Raw genomic sequence first — 20593 nt, 5'->3', positions numbered from 1 at the left:
AAACGTAACAATGAATAACTGAATGAATGAATTGAATGAACGAACGAAGGCATGAATGAATTAATGAATGAACGAATGAATGAACGAATGAATGAACGAAAAGAACGAATGAATGAACGAACGAACGAACGAACGAATGAATGACTGAATGAATAAATGAACAGACGCATAAGGGATGAACGAAAGGAGGAACCACTGAACGAATGAATGAACGAACGAATAGGCCTACATGCATGAATGAATATGTATAAAAAGATGACTGAATTGATGTACCGGTATGGATTGATGGATGGATATGTGCATGCATGGATAGATGTATGTATGCATGCATGTAAGCATGGATGGACGGATGAACTCATGGATAGGCCTATATGAGCGAAAGGAAGGATGGATGAGTGGGAACATGGATTTAGATTGATAAATAATATTATGAACAAATGAAATTTAAACAATCAACCACATTCGGCCCAATATTTATCAGAGTAGCAACAGCAACAGTACATACACCTAGAGCACTGTACGTAGTACCGTACTTATAATGAACTCTTTGCTTTTTTCTTTGATTTATTTCCAAGTTTTCCAAGTAACGATAGTACAAGTGACATTTTACTCCCAACATTTACAATAAAATCTTTGAATGTGTCGGTTTTCCCATTATTTATAGCTTAACATGAAATGATAACCATAAACGACATATGGTCAAAAGAACTGTCCCTTACTCTGCAAGGATAACTGTACCAGAGTTGAAGAAGTCATTCCCCTGATATATTACCTCGAGTTCAAAAACGGTAAACCATTGTTAGCTATTAATGGTCAACGTTTAAAGGGGCGGATATGAGGGAAAATAGCTCCTGGTATTGTTTCTACAACTACGGCATAATACGCACCCGTAGGCATATTGCAACGTGCCCGCATCAGCTTTTATTTTAAAGACAGTGTGCGATCAAATACGTTCACATGGAGGTTAACGAATAAGTACGTTACATATACGTAGATAAATAAATATTAACTGGGGAAATTAGGATTATCTTTATACGTTTACAATGGCATTTAAAGATACTTACATAATTGTTATCACCATAATTATGTACAGTAGGTGATTACGTGAATATGGTGAAGAGGGGAAAACGGAATACGCCAATCACACGTACATATTTTATGAAGTTAAGCAAGCATGCGATACATAAGATCATATTGCGTAGGCCTACCGCACAATACACTTTAATGTAATGGTGTTTAGTATTCCAATCACCATTATATGGAACATTTAATTTTTTTGTCGAGTTTTCGACGAAAAAAAATATGGGCAATTACCGATGTTTTGGTTATGTCATCAGACCACGTGACTTGTAATTTGCTGAAAATGATATGTTTTGTAAACACTATTCCTTGGTTTAGACACTGTCTGTCGCCATTGACAATATACGAATTTGAGAGAGTCATAATACAGCAGGTATGGACTTTAAGATACGTAACCTATACATGAGAACATTGACAATCTCAGTGCTAAACACGCACATAAAATAAATGAGAACTTATTTATAACACTTTATTTACCATTCTTTTGAAATTACAAACTTAATTCTGTAGCAGAAACGATGTTAATTTTAATTAGCCATATGTGCGATAGTTTATTTTTTTAGGAAATCTTCGTTTTCTGTTTGCTTAAGCCCCAGACATAAGTTGTCATTTTGCCTGCTACATTTGATAGATCAGCGTCGTCGTCCTCGGAGCTCAACGTTTTCTACAGTAACTGCGTGTCCAAGTTATCTTTTTGTCGTTAACATCTGACATAACAAACGCAATTAGCTCCACACCTTTGATTTTCACACTGTGCCGTGTAGACAATGTTTAGCAGCGTGAAAATCATTTATATCGTTAAACATAATTCCACGCCGAGGACCTGCACGGTCAGATGTTTACTACTGCAGCAATTATTTTTTCCAAGTCCATTCCTTCTGTCTCTCACTTTTCCTTGTTAAATTTGAAATCTCCAAAGTACGGTCACCAATCTAATGAAGAAAAAAAAATTAGCATTAGCATTTTTAAGAATGCCAAATGTTGAAATTAAAAAATATACATATGTCTTCCATTACAATTCTGTTAATAACAGATGATTATTTATGAAATCATTAACATCAAGGTGGTTAGTATTCACAATATGTAATTAAAAATTATGACATATGCTGTCTGTTTACCTCGATTTTTGTTACAAAAAAAATGTGTTCATGATGAATTAGTGACTTCCTTTAAAATAATATGCATATGACTTAAACAACATATTCAATTCAATTTAACATGTATTCCATACACAGGCACTCTGGCTGTAAAATATAAAATAGGGCTTGTTTCGATACAGCGCTTGTCAACTCAGTAAGGACTATGGATTTTATTTTTGTCTCTAAGCAGTGGTTCAAGAAAATTTATTTAAGTTATACATTTATCTGTGACTATATACCATAAAATCAAGAAAAGCAAAATAAAGCTATAAAAATCAAAAGGAATGGTGAGCCGCAAATATATATTGACATTTTCACGTGCAGAATATATATATATACATATAGGCCTATATATATACATTTATATATACATATATAATAATAATAATATATATACATATATACATATATTACATATATATATATTACAATTATATTACATATATATGTACATATATATATATATATATATATATAATATATATATAATATACACACATATATGTGATTCAAATATATACAGTGCTCAAATTATTATATAGGAACATGATGTAATAAGTTTAGCTTAAAAATTCGCTCCACTATGTGTGAGCCCTCAAGTGAGAGACTAGTGGTCTTAGATCCGTAATGATATCGCACGGCCTCTTTGGTCTAAACGGTATGACGCTCCTCGATATAGCGAGACACAGCGGTTTTGATTCCTCTACCAGAGACCTAATTTTTGATACAACTATATAATATGCAGACTCCAAAAAGACTAAGAAAAGCCATAATTCAATATTTCGTTCTTTATTCGAACATCATCAGGAATGATGATCAATCAAATACTGTGTATATATATATATATACATATATATATATATATATATATATATACAATTTATATAAACACTAATTCCTGTATGTTATATGATTGCCGTGCTTTTAATATTCTGATGATACTGATTATGATGATTATTATCATGGTGGCAACAGGTAACTATATACCTGTCTCTTATACACATCTAGATGTGTATAAGAGACAGATACATATTGATTGGTTATAAAACGACTTTCAAAAGACTTTGTATTATAAATTAATTGACAAGGAAAAACTGAGTAAGCAGGCCTTGTATCAAAATTATTTTCCGGTATTGACATCATGAATAATTTGGAGCCTGTTGTAAACATCCTAAAGCTGATCTAATTGTGATAATGATAATTATAATAATGACAATGGTAACTAATGTAATGATAATGATAATGTTGGTGATATTTATAGTAATATCAATAATATCAATCATAAATAACAATGGTAAATGCTTATTAATGGAAATATTGTATACTGTTAAAAAGACAAAATAGTTGAGGTCGCGCGTACAGAATGAGGCTTGGGTGAATGACTTTGTCTCGACTCTCGACTCTCCATTCGGGCCTTTGGCTAGATTCTCAATAGAATATTCATTGTGTGGAGGATAAACATTCTTAATGATAACTCGTAATGTTTTAGATTTCATTTAGATGGCTTTTAGCGAACTTGCTGCATGCTTCATAATGTTCTTCTTGATCAAGAGAATGAGCGGGACTAACTGAGCCAATTAAACCAAGCAGCAGTCAGTGTTAAAGACGCCCATAAAACTCGATTGAAAACGACTTCGCATTTGAGAGGCTGCAGCGTTATTGCGCTGTCGCTAGTGACTGTTAGTTTGGACTCAAGCCCGACTGTTGATTAAGCCTACTTAGCAAACAGACTGAACTACAATAATTGTGTACGTTTACTGATCAGCAGAGTCAACACCCCAAAAATCATGTTTTGGCTATGGTAACTGTTGGAAAACAAGCGAAATTATGACCTAAGTCGCTATGCATTCCATATATTTTCTGCAATTGAGGAAAACACTAGCAGACGATCATCTTCACTGTGGAAATTATTTCACTTTAAAAACAGCAAATTGTTAAAAAGTGCGAGTTTATTTTAGAACTAGAATCAAAAGAAAGTGCACTTTTAGCAAACAAATGCCTTTAACACGTTGGTCAATTATGCCAATGATAATTCATTAATAAGTTGTGTACAGCCATGTCATTAGAAACATGAGCAATACGATGGAATCAAAGATGCAAATCACGTAACAATTATAATCTTATAACAATAAATATTTAGAAAGTATATCCACTGGTGAATGACATTATGTTCGTGACACCCATCACCAACACTTAGCACACCAAGAACTTTTAACTGAACGAGCACGCTATGCTAAACTTTTTGTGTGTTCGACGTTAGATGGCGCTATTGTACTTAGAGTGAAATTGGAAGTGATACTGCTTAGGCCTATGCAGTAATACTTAATTATCTTTATTTTGATTGATTGTTGTTATTCAGAAATAAGTCCATATGAATTATATGCCTGGTGACAGAAAAATTAAACAATCTAAATACATCCACTCTTCCGAAGAGTAGAGTACGGTAGCCTATTTTCCTTGCATGCATGCATTGCGACTTCCAATATTAGAATATTGTATTTGTAACAGTTCAACTCAAAGGTTCATTCTGAATCTTTTACTTTGACTTAAACCTATTTACACAATTAACTATATACTCATTTACTGAAGACAAATAAAGTTGAAACATCGAAACCTCTATATGTGAATGGGCGTAGCTAGGCCTACACGCCATGGGGTGCCGCGCAGTCCGCGTAGTTTCAATCTATTGCATCAGAGTCCTCGTGTGCATATACAACCGGACCCCTTCTCTCGTTGCTGAGTGAAATTGCCTCAATCCGTTCACTGATTTTTCTTAGAAAAGACTGATCTTGTGCGATGGTCCATTTGCCTTTTGTCGTAATAAACCACTACCGAATCACACTATATCAAAGGTGTTACTTTATTTTGTATGGTACCGGTATAGGCTTATTGAGGGTCAATGGTCAAGAGTGGGCTTGTCCATGCCGGTAGAAACAAACCTGTGATTAGCTGATTGATGTGATATGACAACAATTTGCTTTAATAGGTAAACCACGGATATTTGTCGCATAAAATTGTGGACCGAACATAAGGCGCTATCATAGAAAAATCTGAACAGATAGGTTAAAGGTTATTCATTTATATTGCGCAACATACGAGAGTCTCAATGCGCAGAACAAGTGAGCAGATGTAACTGGACAATTAAAAAAAAAAAAAAAAAAAAAAAAAAAAAAAAAAAGAGCTTTTAACAGCTTTTTTAATGTGTCCTGTAAGTTCTGGTTGAAGTATCTGGGGCTAGGTCAACCTACCAGTTGGCATATTCTCACCTCTTAAGTGTCAACATAAAACAATTATCGTATCTACTTCAATATTTTTCTCTTAAAAAATTTAATCTAGATTACGCACATAATCCATAACATCACACAACCAAAATAGCCAACCTTGGAAAACGAATATTTGCATACCCTAGTGACCTAGAATCTATTTTATTAATGTGAATAATATCGTTAATATTGTTTCATTTTAAAAAATTAGAATTAATCGTGAGAATAATTCATGATTGGATTTAAAAAAAAAAGATTACCGCTTTGATTCCAGCAACAAATTACAATATAACAATCACTTATCGTGCGCTTGGTAGAGTGAGGCTATAAACGAAATTATTAAAAACATCGAAAGCAGACTTTAGGACTCGAGGTTCATCTAAACAAACTTGCGTCAATAAGATTGCTTAGTCCTTATTCAAAAGAGTATACGCAATACTAAAGAACAACAAATGTCTAAATTACTGAATGAAACACAGGCCTAAACAAAAAAAATTGTCAATTAGTTATAGGAAAGCTAAACTTTATCATTTAGATCTTTCATTTGTTTTATCAGATGTATTATTACAATTATTAAAAATAGTTTTCGCCTGTAAATAATATAAAATATGAACTTTCATAATTGTCTCTCAGTAAAAGTGTATAAGATAAGATGCTTATTTTCAGTTGATGGTATAGAATTTTGTAGTTTCAGTTCTCAATGGATTGGAAACTAAGTCTCACCGATTACCGCAACTGTTGCTATGCTGACCAATGAGTTGGTTCTATGCGTAAATAGACGAGTTACACTTATTGAATTTAACGGTAATAACATACCGTATTTAAATGTACAAAATAATTCAAATAATTAAATTTATTGCTCGAATTGATAGCTTAGTTCTGAGAGTTATTGATAAACAGTCTGTCAAACCCTCTTCCCAGATGTACACCCACCCATTTACTCTAATTTATGTGTTCTGCTGCACACGATACTTCCTTCAAAATCGTATTAAGCTTCTTTATAACTGTAATGTTTCCTATAAACCATATCGTTTCCTTCAATAATCTCTTGAATTGGTTTTTATTGTCAGATATCAGATTATCTATTGAATTGATACTATTTGTTGAAACCCCATTAGGCCTGTATTTATAAACCTAAACTATTAAAGCGGTATTTGAAAATTTACATATCAACAATTAAACACATGTAATTTCATGTAATTAGATTAATTGACTGATCAAAAATCAATGTCATCATATCAACATTTTTTAAATGTACAATTGCTTAAAAATATGCTGTTGTAATTTGGGAAAGTATTGAAATTCAATTAAAGCACTAACATGCTTATTTTAGATGTAGGCCTACCAAAATGTTATCAACTTCTAATAAAACACTGATCGAAGCAAGTCAGTTTTAACTGATTTACATTTTCACCACGACCATCTTCTCGATCAATGGGAAGAATAAGAAATGGTATTGTGTATATTAATTTGGTATAAAAGGCTTAAAGAGGTGAGACTATGAGGAAAGTCTTAGAGCATTTAATTTTAACTACTTTAGAAGCAAAAATAACCAGAGGGGAATTAATCGAAAAAAACATCTTTAATGGAAAAGGAGATATCGAGGGACTTTCTTTTTTTTTAATTGGCAGTTGGTTCAGTTAGGGGTCGTAGATGGAAATTTAAAAGCCTTAAGCTCGAATAAGTTGCAGGAAGCACTTTATTTTTACAAAGGGTGGTAACCGGATGGAATGCTCTTCCTGCTCACTTAGTGGAAGCTGAAAGTGCCTTTCAGTTGAAGGTATTAGAAGACGAGGGGGGTAATAAGGTGTTGGAAACGACCCACAAGCACTCGACGCCACTTCAATAAATTGAGTGGCGTTCTGGTGAGTTCATTTTTGCGACGATTTGTTCCTCGTTCTAATGACGAATCGAAAGCCAATAACTTAAAATATACAAATTTAATATGAAGCCCCATTCAGACTATTAACTTTAATTTTACAAAAACATGTGACATGCCTAAATATGGTCATGATGACATCACATCATGACCATATATAGGCACATCATGACCATATATGGGCATACAACAATTTTTTGTCAAAGAAAATGTGATAGTCTGGACAGAGCATAAGCAATCAAAACGTTGAATTTTAGTTTCCAGTTTGTTTAGGTCAACATAGATATGAACGCTTAGTTTGATCATATTACGATTTTAAAAGGTTACAAACGGTAATCTTATATCTATTAGCGCATCATAATTGTGATATATTTACATAGCACCATATCATTTATAGGGCAAAATGTTACTGTCCACGGATTTACTTGCGACCCAAATTAATACGCCCTACAGATGTTTAATAGAGAACGCTGTGTTTAGCCTAATTACCATCACCCGGTACAACTCTCGCCAATCATCATAAACGTAAGTAACAGCGGAGTATTTTAGCAAACAAGACAATGTTCCGATACACTGATTGAGGAAATGGTATCATTATTATTCATCTGGGTACAGGAGAAGACGGGTCAGCAATACTTGATTGCTTATCGAAATCAATAATACATATCTTGACTCTGCCCTAATCTTTAGCGTACAGCTCTTGAGAGCGCCTTGAGAAGACCACAGAGACTTGTCCATTTAAGCCTAACCATCTAACCCATGCGTTCGGAGAAACCAATGCAATGCACTGCAATGTCTGTTGTTCCAGGCTAATTAAGTCGAGAATCTAACGCTCTTATTTCGCGGTAATCAATCGCAACGAATTAAAGAACTCATTAGCTAAGCGCCATTAACTTTACTCATCGAGAACATAAAGCGGTAGGCAGTGTTTGTAGTAAAGTGATGACGCCTTGTGACCAGGAGTGTTTAGTATTTATGTGTTTAGTGTTTAATCATGTTTATAATTTTTGTGTTCAGTGTTTGTTAAAGGTTTCCAAATGTCTCCCTAATGTTTCAAAGGCGAGACCAATTTAGAGACAAAAGTGTCCTGTATTAATTTTGAGATTTTGATAATGCCGGCATGTGCTATAAATATACATAATGTACATTTGAGAAAATATAAAATGTATATGATAATTTTCCATCTAAATGTCAAAACATAATAAACCTTTAATTTTTAAAGTAAAACACCATTTAATATATATATATATATATATATATATATATATGAAATGAAAGGCTAGTGATTTAACTTATAGTATCATTTATCAACGGTTCAACACTCCACATTTTAAGACCAATACAATACCGTATAGTATTTTAACTACTGTATAAATGAATAGACTGTGAACAGAATATTGATTGACAATAGTACGTGTATTGTAGTTTTTCTGGGAGACGATGAAAGCAGGACAATGGTCTGACGGAGCAAATTTTCTCTCATAGTTTCCCTCACACCTCATCTTGTCCGGCCCCTCCGTGCGATACCACAAATTGAAAACTACAGACGGAATCAACTAGCTTTACAACTATCATTTCATTTCATTTATTTTGTTTTCAGAAAACATTCAAGTGCACGAGAAAATGTATACAAACAGACAGATTCGTAGGAGCGTCTCGCGCGGCGTGTAAAGCTCGGTTTCGCTCACCCTATCGGTGCAGTCGCCGACAGTCGCCGGGAAGGTTGAACCCGGACTTTGCCGATTGCCTTGCAGATGAATTAGGGTGCATTGCTAATTTCCACGACGCAAACATGAAGGTACCCCCATTCGTCTGCAACGAAATCGGCGAAGTTGAACCAGGTTCAACCTTCCCGACAACTGTCGCCGATAGGGTGAGCGATTGTATGGAAACCGAGCTTCATGTGTTGGACTTTTGATCGTGATATCGAGAGTTTACTTGTCAATACGTTTACCTCTCTCAACCCCAGGAGTATAATTGGATACCTGGTAGGATGGTGTGGCATTGAAAGTATTAGGTTATGCGTGCCGTGTAAAGCAGCATGACTTAGGATACTCAGTGGGGAACAGTTGCACAATGTGCTGGTTTGCCAACTATCCAGTGACCAGGGGAATACTGATCCCAGTGCCTTGTATATTCTTCGGTCTGTGATAGGCGCAATATGAATCTAGTTTCTAAAAAATAGGTGTGGGGGGGGGGACTAAGAAAGAAAAAGAAAAGAAGCAATCGTTAACAACCCGACGGCATAACCAAAAATTGAAACAAATCATGTCGAGTTGTTCTCCATTGCAGAGGCGTATTTACGTGGTCTACCACCAGGTGCGATATTATCCATGAAGGTTTGTTCACAATACAGTAAGAACGCTAAATATATTGATATATAATTACAAAAGTACTTTGTTTGACAAAATATATCAGTGTTAGAATATAGAGTTTTAAGAGGGTCTAATTTATACGCGTATCAAAAGTATATAGTATAATGCATTATACAACGTCGCATAATCGGTCGTAATTGTTATTTTTTTGTTCTTGAATTAGTAGCAAAAATTAAAATAGACCTATTTTATTGTAAGTTAAATACTTTACTGTGTAAATTAATTTTATGGGATACTCATAAATTTTCCTCTATTATATTGTAAATGTGAGTCTGTATTAACGATTTTAAAATTAATATTTAATTAAATACCTGGTAATAACCTTTGTGCATTTTGATACAAGGCCGACTTTCTAAACATAGGTCAAACGTTATATTATGCATTCATTGTTTAATGCTAACACATGCGCCTTTCAATATTGTTTTTATAGATTAATTGTCATTTGTATTTTCAATTTGATTGCCGCTCAACAAAATTACCGTAAGAAATATCCTTTTAAATAGTTGACTTGTTAATTTCTTTCAAAGTTACATCGATCTGAAATTTTTATTTATGATGTTTGGAACCATTTCGACCATACAAAGTGTATAAAGTAACGTAAACAGAGACGGAAAACAAAAGACCGGGTTTTTTTTTTCAAATAGTCGGTTTACTACTAAATTTCTACAAATTTAATCGCAGTAAGTTTAATAGACCTATAAAAAATGACAAAATCGTTCTGACTTTCAGTTGAGCTCGGTGTCGGGCTTATGTTGTACATGATAATTATAGAGGCCAATACATACGTATAATATGTAAATGGAATGTATAACATTTTAAAAAGTAATCAATCTATAGTTTAATATACATTATTAAGTAATCTTGGCTTATATTCAATACTATGTCAGATTTGTTATTATGTGTCCTATTGGTATAATTAAATTATTAATTAGCGAAAATTTTTCTCGTCATTAAAAAGCAAAATTTGTCCACTACGTTGATAAGCACCTTTAGCCAAATCGCCGGCTAAAATGACGACAAATGAAATATAGACAATCTCAGAATGTTTGCAGATAAATCAGACAACCCACATTGGCTAATTGACAATTTACCCACGATTTACAAAAGCGTATTCGATTACTCGCACCGCGTACCAAATCTACGCGAACACAACGGCGTGCTGGAGTGGTCATTACTATTCGAAAGGCCTTCCCTCCTCCCATGGGAAATGTTTGTCTTTGAAGAACCAGACACTCAATAGGTAGTACTCGTTGGGGATTGTAACCTAATGTTAGTCACACATAAGGACAGGAGATGAGAAATCACGCGCTGTTTATGAACGGTAACCCGGTACTCGAACCGTTTGAAATCAAAGCCATTTCGTTTTGCGTCTATAGAGGTACCGATTAATTAATCAACATCAGACATTCATCGGCGACTTGAAATGGAATCTTCGTCTAAGTCGGCCACGGTCGGGTGTATTTTAGTGTAGATTACATGAAACAGAAGTAAAGATTTCCGGGAGATTTTGGAACCTGACACACCTGACGTAAAACTTTTTTTTTTTTTTTTTTTTTTTAAGAATGTGTTTATGTTTGGAAACGTCACGGCTTTAGCGATATCGTTAAGCGAAGCTTTTTTTTTGTTTATATGAAACTATATGGGGTGAAATATAAGTTGAAATTATATGAAATTAAACTGAATTCATTAAATACCAAAAGCAACATAGTTCATAAATTAGATTCGACTTAAGGTTTGTAAAAGTCGCATCATCATCAATAACGCCTTTTGTTTTGCAGCATGACGCCTTCCACTATTTCGTGTCGTTTCTGTCATGGGCAGGATGGTTTTGTGTTTTGTTTTTTGCATGTTCTAGTTCATTTTCAACGTTTGCGATCCATGTTAACTTTGGTCTTCCTCTTGGTCATCTTGTCATCGAAAAGTCGCATAGGCCTACACTCATAAATGTTTATATGTACATAATATATATATATATATGTATATATATATATGTATATATATACATATATGTATAGGCCTATATATATGGCCTTTATATTTATATATACATTGTAAATTATCTTATGATATTCCTTTTTAAATTACAGCTTTGTATTGCTATGATTGATTACAGCAATATTGGTGTCTGTTCACTTAATCATAAATCCTTGTTTTGTCACTAAACCGGAGCAACATCCTGAACAGAATATAACTGAATCAGTGATTTTAAAGAGCACCTATCAAATACCGACTGGAATTATTTCCCCTTAAAAGAAGAGCGAATCCAGAGTATTTTCTAAATTGGGGGCACAATAGACGGGACATCAGTTTCAGGATTTATTGAATATAATTTGTCAATTGTAAATGTCAAAAAGGAAGAATATTGCCGTTCCCCATGTAGCACTTCACCCACCCCTAGATTTTACGCGCAGTGTACGCAAAGTGAAATTGTACACTAAGACTCAAATCGGCAGAAATAGTATACTGTACTATGAAGTTACCTGTTCAAGACAGATGCTCCACTGTTTAGAGGTGACAACACTGTCCGACAGACAATGCATTCGTGTGCCTTCTTTGTCAGCTTCGACACATTATAGAACACCCATCCGCCTAGCTATCATCAGGAATCGTTCATTCGGCCTGGCTTCACTAGCAAATTCGCAGATTCCCAAGGCCTAGCCGGTAGTCCAAGCTGATAGATAACAAAAAAATCCTTCGGGTGGCCGTTGCTCGTTTCCATTTTAATCGATCCATTTACGTAGAGTTCGGCTTAAATCTTCCGAGAAACCTGGTACCTTCAGACTGGAATTAGCAAAATGAATGAAACAATATGATTGTAGAACCTATATTGCATTTATTACATTAATACCATGCCCTTATAATGTCAAATATATTTATTTTAAAATTCATAGTCCTCAGAAATCTATTATAATACGAGTATGATCTATTCATGAATTCAGATATTCTCATATCCAGTCTTATAAAATATGTATGTATGCAGAATTTATTTCGCCCAGAAGAAGTAGGCCCTGCCCGATTAAGATTTTTTTATTTGATTAATTTCAAAATTTAAATAAACCAAGTATATATTATATTTGGATGAATTGATCATGTTTGGAGTGCCCTATATTTCAAGATATTGGATTTGTATGATATAGGCCTATATAACGGCGGCAGAACGTTTTTGAAAGTAGGGGGGGTCCAGTATGCGAGCGAAGCGAGCATCTAGGCTGGACCAGGGGGGCCCCCGGTGGGGGTCCAGGGGCGAAGCCCTCTGGAAGCTACTGATATTTTACGAAGTTTGGTGAATTTTATAAGTTATTTTATAGGCATCAAACTACTGTAATATGACTTCATATTTGTTGTAATTTCCAGTGGCGGATCCAGGAATTCGAATTAGAAGGGCCCAGGTAGGGTACTTTCACAGATAGAAGACCTACACCATGGTTGGTGCTGAGGTAAGAAAATATTGTGATTATGGCACCTTTATGGCCGGAAATTGCACATCCAGACATAAAATTTGAATATAATTATCCTTATATCTACATTTTTTATTGAACAATTTAGGGGTGGGGGCGGCTGGGTCTCCTTGAATCCGCCAGTGGGTAGGCCTACTTCAGCAGAAGGAGAATGTATACCACCTTAGCCCCACAGCGATGGTTGGGCTGAGGTGGCCGTAAATTACACTCTCAGACTTAAAATTTCAATATAATTTTCTTTATATCGCCATTAAAAAAAATTAATAATTAATCAATATAACACTTGACATAGCCTATCATTTTGTTTCACAAATGATAGAAATTCCTAATTTTATTCGAAAGCCTTTTTTTTTACTCAATACAGTTTTTGCAACCTATAACACATTAACCACAGTGTACTGTAAATTTTGTAGTTAACTTTCAAAGAACTTAATTTTTTTTAAATGGCCTAATTATGTATCTTATTGTTTTCGCTTAGATGGAGTTTAAATGTGGTTATATTACGCTAGTTTGAAGGTTTACCCTAAGCCAGTCAGTTACACTTTCTATACATCTTCGTCCTTAGCATAAAGAGAACTAGAGTGTCGCTCCATTAAGAGACTGACCCCCTCACCCCTTATATGCCTAAAGACAGAATTCACAAATGCAGGCGATTCCATTCTCTTTTCTTCATGCTCGAGGGTGGGTTTCAAGGAAACTTTACAGACACGCGTATACAGACGTCAATCGACATTTGGTTGCTCAACTCAAAAAGGGAACTTGTAATGTTCGTTAGAAAATGAAAAAAAAAATCTATATTAATAATGGTAATAGGTCAATTTATAAGGCGCAAATAAACAAGGTGTCTAAGCACCAAATAATAATAATAATAATAATAATAATAATAACAATAATAATAATAATAATAATAATAATAATAATAATAATAATAATAATAATAATAATAATAATAATAAGTATATTATGTGCATACATGTATATAACCTTTAATTCTATTTTTAAATATACATTATAAAATAAATGTTATAATGTATATATAAATATATATATATATATAGACCTATATATATAGTACGGTATGTAAAACATTACTCTAAGCCATTTGAAGAACAAAATATAATTGATGTATGTTGTTGTATATACATTACATTATAAACGCCAATAATAGTACTGTAATACATTAGAGGCCTATTTATGAACACACGGTGATGTGCTCTTGTTCTTTAATTTACATAATATCCACAAACATACGTTATAAATTAATCATTTCTGTATTACAGTATCTACCTTTCTGAAAATTCACTTCGGGTGTGATATGATTCATGACAAGTTAATGAGAATGCATAACGTAGGCCTATGTGGTTTTATCGAGTTTTATGAAGGTTTGAAGATGCGTGGGTGGATTAATATATTCCAATGCTTAATAAAATATATGCTTAAAAATAGTAACCGAGTAGTACGTTAGTAGCCCGTACTCATGTAACCCACTTTGTACCCACTTTAGTGCAATAGGCCTAACTCACTCGTTTAATTCGCATAAGCGACCCGGAGGCTGCGACACCAACAATGCAATACAACATTCAATGAAATTGATTATATTAATAATTATAATAAGATACGGATGTTGCAACTGTTGCAGAACTTTTAATGGTAAATATCTCCATTTTATCAAAAGGTGGTTGTTATTGGAGGGCGATGCCGAAACGTTTGCGTTATTTACCATTAAAAGTTACCATACTATAAATATCACCTTTGCTTTATGCATTTTACTTCCCAAGGAAGGAGCAGAGAAGGCTCTGGTCTGCCACATGTTTGCTCATTAATTCGTAATTGGCAATATATATATTTTTTTGCATTATTATTTATTGTGCAATTCGTACCCCATTTCCAATGGGGTCCAAATTGCACAATTAAAAAGTTATCAAAATTAATACATGATTAAAAAGGAAAAGAAAAAAAGTAGCATTTAAAAACCAAGATGCACCCAATTAACTAATAATTTAGATAGAACACAACAGTGCTCAATTATAATTATTGCAATTGAGCACTATTGCGTTCCTACAGTTTTTTGATGTGTATTTTAAATGTAGCCATATTAGTAATTAATTTTAAATTAGTTGGGAGAGCATTCCAGTCATTTAAATTAGTTGGGAGAGCATTCCAGTCATGAGATAGAGTATCGGAACAGTAATCTGTGGGCTTTGGGTTCAAAACCCGATGGGGACAATACGTTTTTCTCAATACAATTATTATCATTTCATCATTATATTAATATTAATATTTAGAATTGACATATATCAGCGACCTCTGTGGTCACTGATGAGAATAATGCCCTGTTAGAGGTCCGATTGTTTTGTTGTATATTTTAATATATAATTACATTTAACGAGACTCCATTAACATGACAAATATGAGTTTCACAAACGTGACGGTTTAATTGCCTTAAATTATTCAATCAGCTATAATGGTGAAAACTAAAATTAAATACAATTTTATGGATAGTAATAATAACTATTATAGGAATTTAAAACCTGCCGACAGTGAGAAAATTTCACAACTTATATAGTACTATATAATAGCATGTTGACAAAACAAAATTCAGAAGCAAGCCAAATAATGCAGTATTACAGAAGATGAAAAAACACAAACCAATCAATCTTTATTCGGTCTCGAACACTCAACTTATATGTCATACCACTAGATCAAAATGGTTTTGCGAAAATATATAAAATTGTAGCTCTACGTAAATATATAAATGGAGACCAAACCACCTTGTGTTAATGCCAAAATATCATGAGATACAGAATCGAAGAAAAAAAACAGCTTTTTAACAACACCATTTCTTTGTCTGTAGTAAGGCCTATATAGGTTTGTACTTGATATAGGCCTAATGTAGTCTAAATTATAATGAAATATATATTAATAGAGAACTCGAGAGATACCGTTAGGTAGATACTTACTCACTGACGAATATGTTTCTTTTACATTTGTCCCGTGGTTAGTATTTATAATGTTTATTTGTGTACTATCCACTTTTTCTTGACCATTGTGTTTCTTTCATATTTTTCTTTATTTTCTTACCGTAATTAAATTTTCCTAGATTCATATCTCAATATTACAAGCTCAATTGGTTTAGTACTGCTGCGTTACTCGTTTGTTTGATTCTATTAAAAAGCATCTGTGTGTAAAATGGTATTCTGAACCTGCTTAACACTTAACCTGGTTAAACATAATCACCGTCCATGTTAGCCGTTTCTATCTTTGTCAGATATTTTAAACGCATCCTGCATGGTATTTTTTCAAGTAAGGCTACGAGTAATTATGCAAAATTCGAAAACTTCATACAATATTAACGGTATATTAACACGTCGGAAACAGTGCAAAAACCTCGTAGCATTGAACTTAATTTTATTTTTCTATTCTTTGTTGATCTTCATATAATAATAATCACATTCGTAAGTCTGTTCTTAATGTTAGTTGTAAAATGTGTTCTTGGTTGGATAAGGGTGAATTTCTATTGTTATTAATGTGCTGTGTTCTTAACCGTCACGAGCTGACGCGCTAGTAACTACATAGGCCGTGGAAGAGCTGGCGAATAGAAGAAAAAAACTGCCTTGGGTTGCCATCGCCTGTGGGGATGTTGCAACCTGACACATTGATCATCATTCGACACAGATAAACACTGTATAGAATAGAAACAACGAATAACGGACAGCAAAACATAAAATCAAAACAAATTCAGCGAGACAATTACCAGCAAGCTTAACTTCTAATTTAACTTCTACGTTTTGTACTTCTGCTGTTCTCAGAAGGCTGTCCAGGGAGGTTCCGGCCCGTTGCCCCCCGGGCCTAGCCTGTTCATGGTTGTGGTGACGTGCGTCCATCAGTAGATGCATGTGCAGTGTACTTAGCTTACTTTATCTCTGGTGCAAATGCGCACATTATAAATCAAAAAATGAGACAAAAAAACTAAGGAATGTCAACTAAATATCTTTTTTCCTTCAACCATCAAAAATTGAAAAATAAAAGGAAGGTTTTTTGTAAGACTAAAAAAACTATACTCCTATCTAAAATACATCACACCAAATATCACCATCATTATAATCATCAACATTACCATCACCATCATCAAAATCATCACACTTAGTATAAACATCATCATCATCATTATAATCATCATCATAACAATTCCTTTTAATCCTCCTCATCATAATGATCAACATCCCCACCACCATTTTAAACATTGTTAACATTATCATCATCATCCTCATCATATTCATCATCATCATCACCATCATCATCGTCATCATCATCACGATCATCACTATCATCATTCTCATCATTATCAGTATCATCATTATCAACAACAAGAACTCACCACCTTCATCATCATCACAGCATCGTCCTCATTATTATTACCATCATCACTATTTCAACAACAAGATCACTGTAGACGTTGTAGACGTTCTGATTTTCAACCTCGAGGCCGGAGGTTCCCTCGCTGTGCATTTCGTTTGTATCCTTAGGCACGGCACCTTAGCTACGGCTGTCTCTCCTCACCCGGGAATAAAAGTGGATACGGTACCTAGTAGGTTCGAACACAAGATGCGCTGATTGCAGCTGCAACACTATGGAATTTTTCCCAGGGAGTTGAGTATGCATTCCATATGTGCTTTATCCAATGGCCGGGGTTGCGGAGCGCCAAGAAGTCTTGATGGCATTAAGCGCCATATAAGTTTAACTTTATCATTTTCGGTTTTGTGCTTAACTTTATTACTTACAATCATTTGTAGCTATTGTTTAAAAAAATGGTATACAATATAAAGAATCAACATTATAATAATAGTGAACGCTGTACGTGTTATTGTTACACCTTTCTAAAGACAAATTGAAAATTAATTTTATAGGCCAATTTCGTGTGTTGGCGAAGAATAAACAGAACAATTAATGGTAGGTACGTATGAATATTCATCAGATAAATTAATGTATGTACAATATTTTTTAACATGCTTTATCATCGGAACGTGTTACAAACAAGTACAAACACATAAATTACATAAGGTAATGTATGTTAATTCGTTTGATGCACGCTGTCAGCGATTATTTGACGTTTTTATTTTCAATAGCTAAATTGTTATTGAAAGAGAAAACATTGTTGGAACAATAGCAAATTCTGCATTTTCGATTTATTAGCTTTATGTAGCCCCGTAATAAAACTTGACTTTTAAGTATCATATCGTAAACTTGATATGCATCAAAATTATTAGCATATTTATATCTAAAATGTTAAAAAAGGTATAAAATAATGGTATTTATACATGGAAATCGATACAGACCATCTGTTGGTTTGTTTTCTTTATATTGTTTTTCTTTCACCTAAAAGTGAATATTTTTATAAATACAGGTCCCTAAGAGGTTAGGTGTATATGTAGAATTACGATAGTAAGCGCAATCATTTCTGTAAGCATTATAGTCGATCAACTTGCCACAAACTAAAGTCTTACTCTTAGTAACTCTGTTCTTGGCATATATTATTATTGCCAGCAAGCGAAGGAATTTTAATATGATTTGTATAAATACGCCTAATTATATAATAGTAATGGCTGTGATAATAATTATTTAATAATTTTAAAATTATAAATTTTAAAATGATTAAATTAATTTTACATGATATTTACAGGGATAAAAATAATAATTTTTAAAGAATATTATTGTTGTTATTGTTGTTGCTGTTTGTATTATTATTATTATTATTATTAGTAGTAGTAGTAGTAGTAGTAGTAGTAGTATTAGTAGCAGTAGTAGCGGTAGTAGTAGCAGTAGTAGCAGCATCAGTAGCAGCAGCGGTAGTAGCAGTAGTAGCGGTAGCAGCGATAGCAGAAGTAGCAGCAGAAGCAAAAGTAGCAGAAGTAGCAGCAGTAGCAGCAGTAGCAGTAGTAGTAGTAATTTCACAGATGGAGGAGCTTTACCACCTCAGCTCCACCATGGTTAGGCTGAGGTAAGACAATTTGTGATTATGGCACCTTTAGATGGCCAGAAATTGCACTCTCAAACTTAAAATTCCACCACTTGTAGTAGTAGTAGTAGTAGAAGTAATAGTAGTAGTAGTAGTAGTAGTAGTAGCAGCAGCAGCAGCAGCAGCAGTAGTAGTAGTAGTAGTAGTAGTAGTAGTAGTAGTAGTAGTAGTAGTAGTAGTAGTAGTAGTAGTATTAGTAGTAGCAATATGTACAGTAGTACCGTACTGTATGTAGCACCACCACCACAGTAGCAGCAGTAGCAGTAGTAGTATTCTTTGCTAAATTGGTTTTCTAATTCTTTTCGTAAATCTCTTAAAGACCATTTTCACAATTGATTCTATTCATTTATTATATATTCTTGGTGTTTTGCTAATTTATATTTATATAATATCTTTATATTATAAATACCAATCTTATATCTGCTCTTGTTTCTTATGTATTATTATCTAGAAACCACTTGACAGCTGATTAAGTTCGGTTTTTGGTTTACTCTCTCCTCTGTTGTTTGCTCTTTGTCAGTCAATTTTTATTGTATTTTTATGTTTTTGTATTTGCATGTTTTGTGAGAGAAATAAATGAAAAAAATGAAACTACTATTATTATCATTAGCATTGTTATTATTATTATTATTTTTTTTTTTTCTTTTCACTCTAGGCCTATCATTATGTTTTCATTTCTGAACCTGGTGAGAGATATCATTTTATGTATTTATTTTGATTTATGAGTTGATTATGACAATGTCCATCCAAGAACTTGTCAACTTTACATCAGCCTACATACGGGTTTCGTAGACAGCAATTATTTTCTGTCCTTCTGTTCGCGTATTTTGTTGACGAATCCGCAGTGACAGGAATGGAAAAACATTAGGTGCATAACCATATAATTTATCAAATTCATGCACATAGTAATGAATAATAAATTAAATATTATGTGTTTAACTTACTCAACAGAAATTCGCACTCCAATTGTGAGTAATACTGACGCGCGGCGTTGATTCGAATGGGTTACGCTGCGACGCAATTTATCATTTTAATGACCAGCCGACATTGTTCTGTCACCTTCAGAGCTACACGTCAAACCAGTACAAACTGCAATTATCAAAAAATTAAGTTTTAAAACAAAAAGCTTCCAAATAGAGAAAAATAATCATCCAATTTATCCTTGTTTATGAGCGTAGTTTCTTGACAGACAGATATCGCGTAGTCAAACAAGGGCAGATAGAGTATGCAACATCTGACATCGCTATTCTGCATGTTGAGCGGCTTCAAGTATGATAATAATCAATATCGTCAATTAAGGAAAAATAAATTCGTTTGAAACATATCGCAAAAATAAATTTGACTTTATATCAGCAATTCAACCTAGGTTATCAACCACTGTTG

The 20593-nt window shown here is 33.7% G+C and overlaps 1 long non-coding RNA gene across 1 annotated transcript; it reads right to left on the bottom strand.

Moving 5' to 3' along the window:
• Positions 1–1524: 1524 nt before the first annotated feature.
• On the bottom strand, positions 1525–20275 carry LOC117099914. Its single transcript, XR_004444048.1, has 3 exons — positions 20155–20275; positions 12217–12517; positions 1525–2012 (listed from the first exon to the last, which is right to left on the bottom strand). It is a non-coding gene; the product is annotated as an uncharacterized LOC117099914 (long non-coding RNA).
• Between the last annotated feature and the right edge of the window lie 318 nt (positions 20276–20593).

This window comes from Anneissia japonica, unplaced genomic scaffold (genome assembly GCF_011630105.1).
Source record: "Anneissia japonica isolate Jap-2015-1 unplaced genomic scaffold, ASM1163010v1 scaffold483_len1788099_cov177, whole genome shotgun sequence".
Lineage (NCBI taxonomy): Eukaryota > Metazoa > Echinodermata > Crinoidea > Comatulida > Comatulidae > Anneissia > Anneissia japonica.
This window is presented reverse-complemented; position numbering and strand designations above follow the sequence as displayed.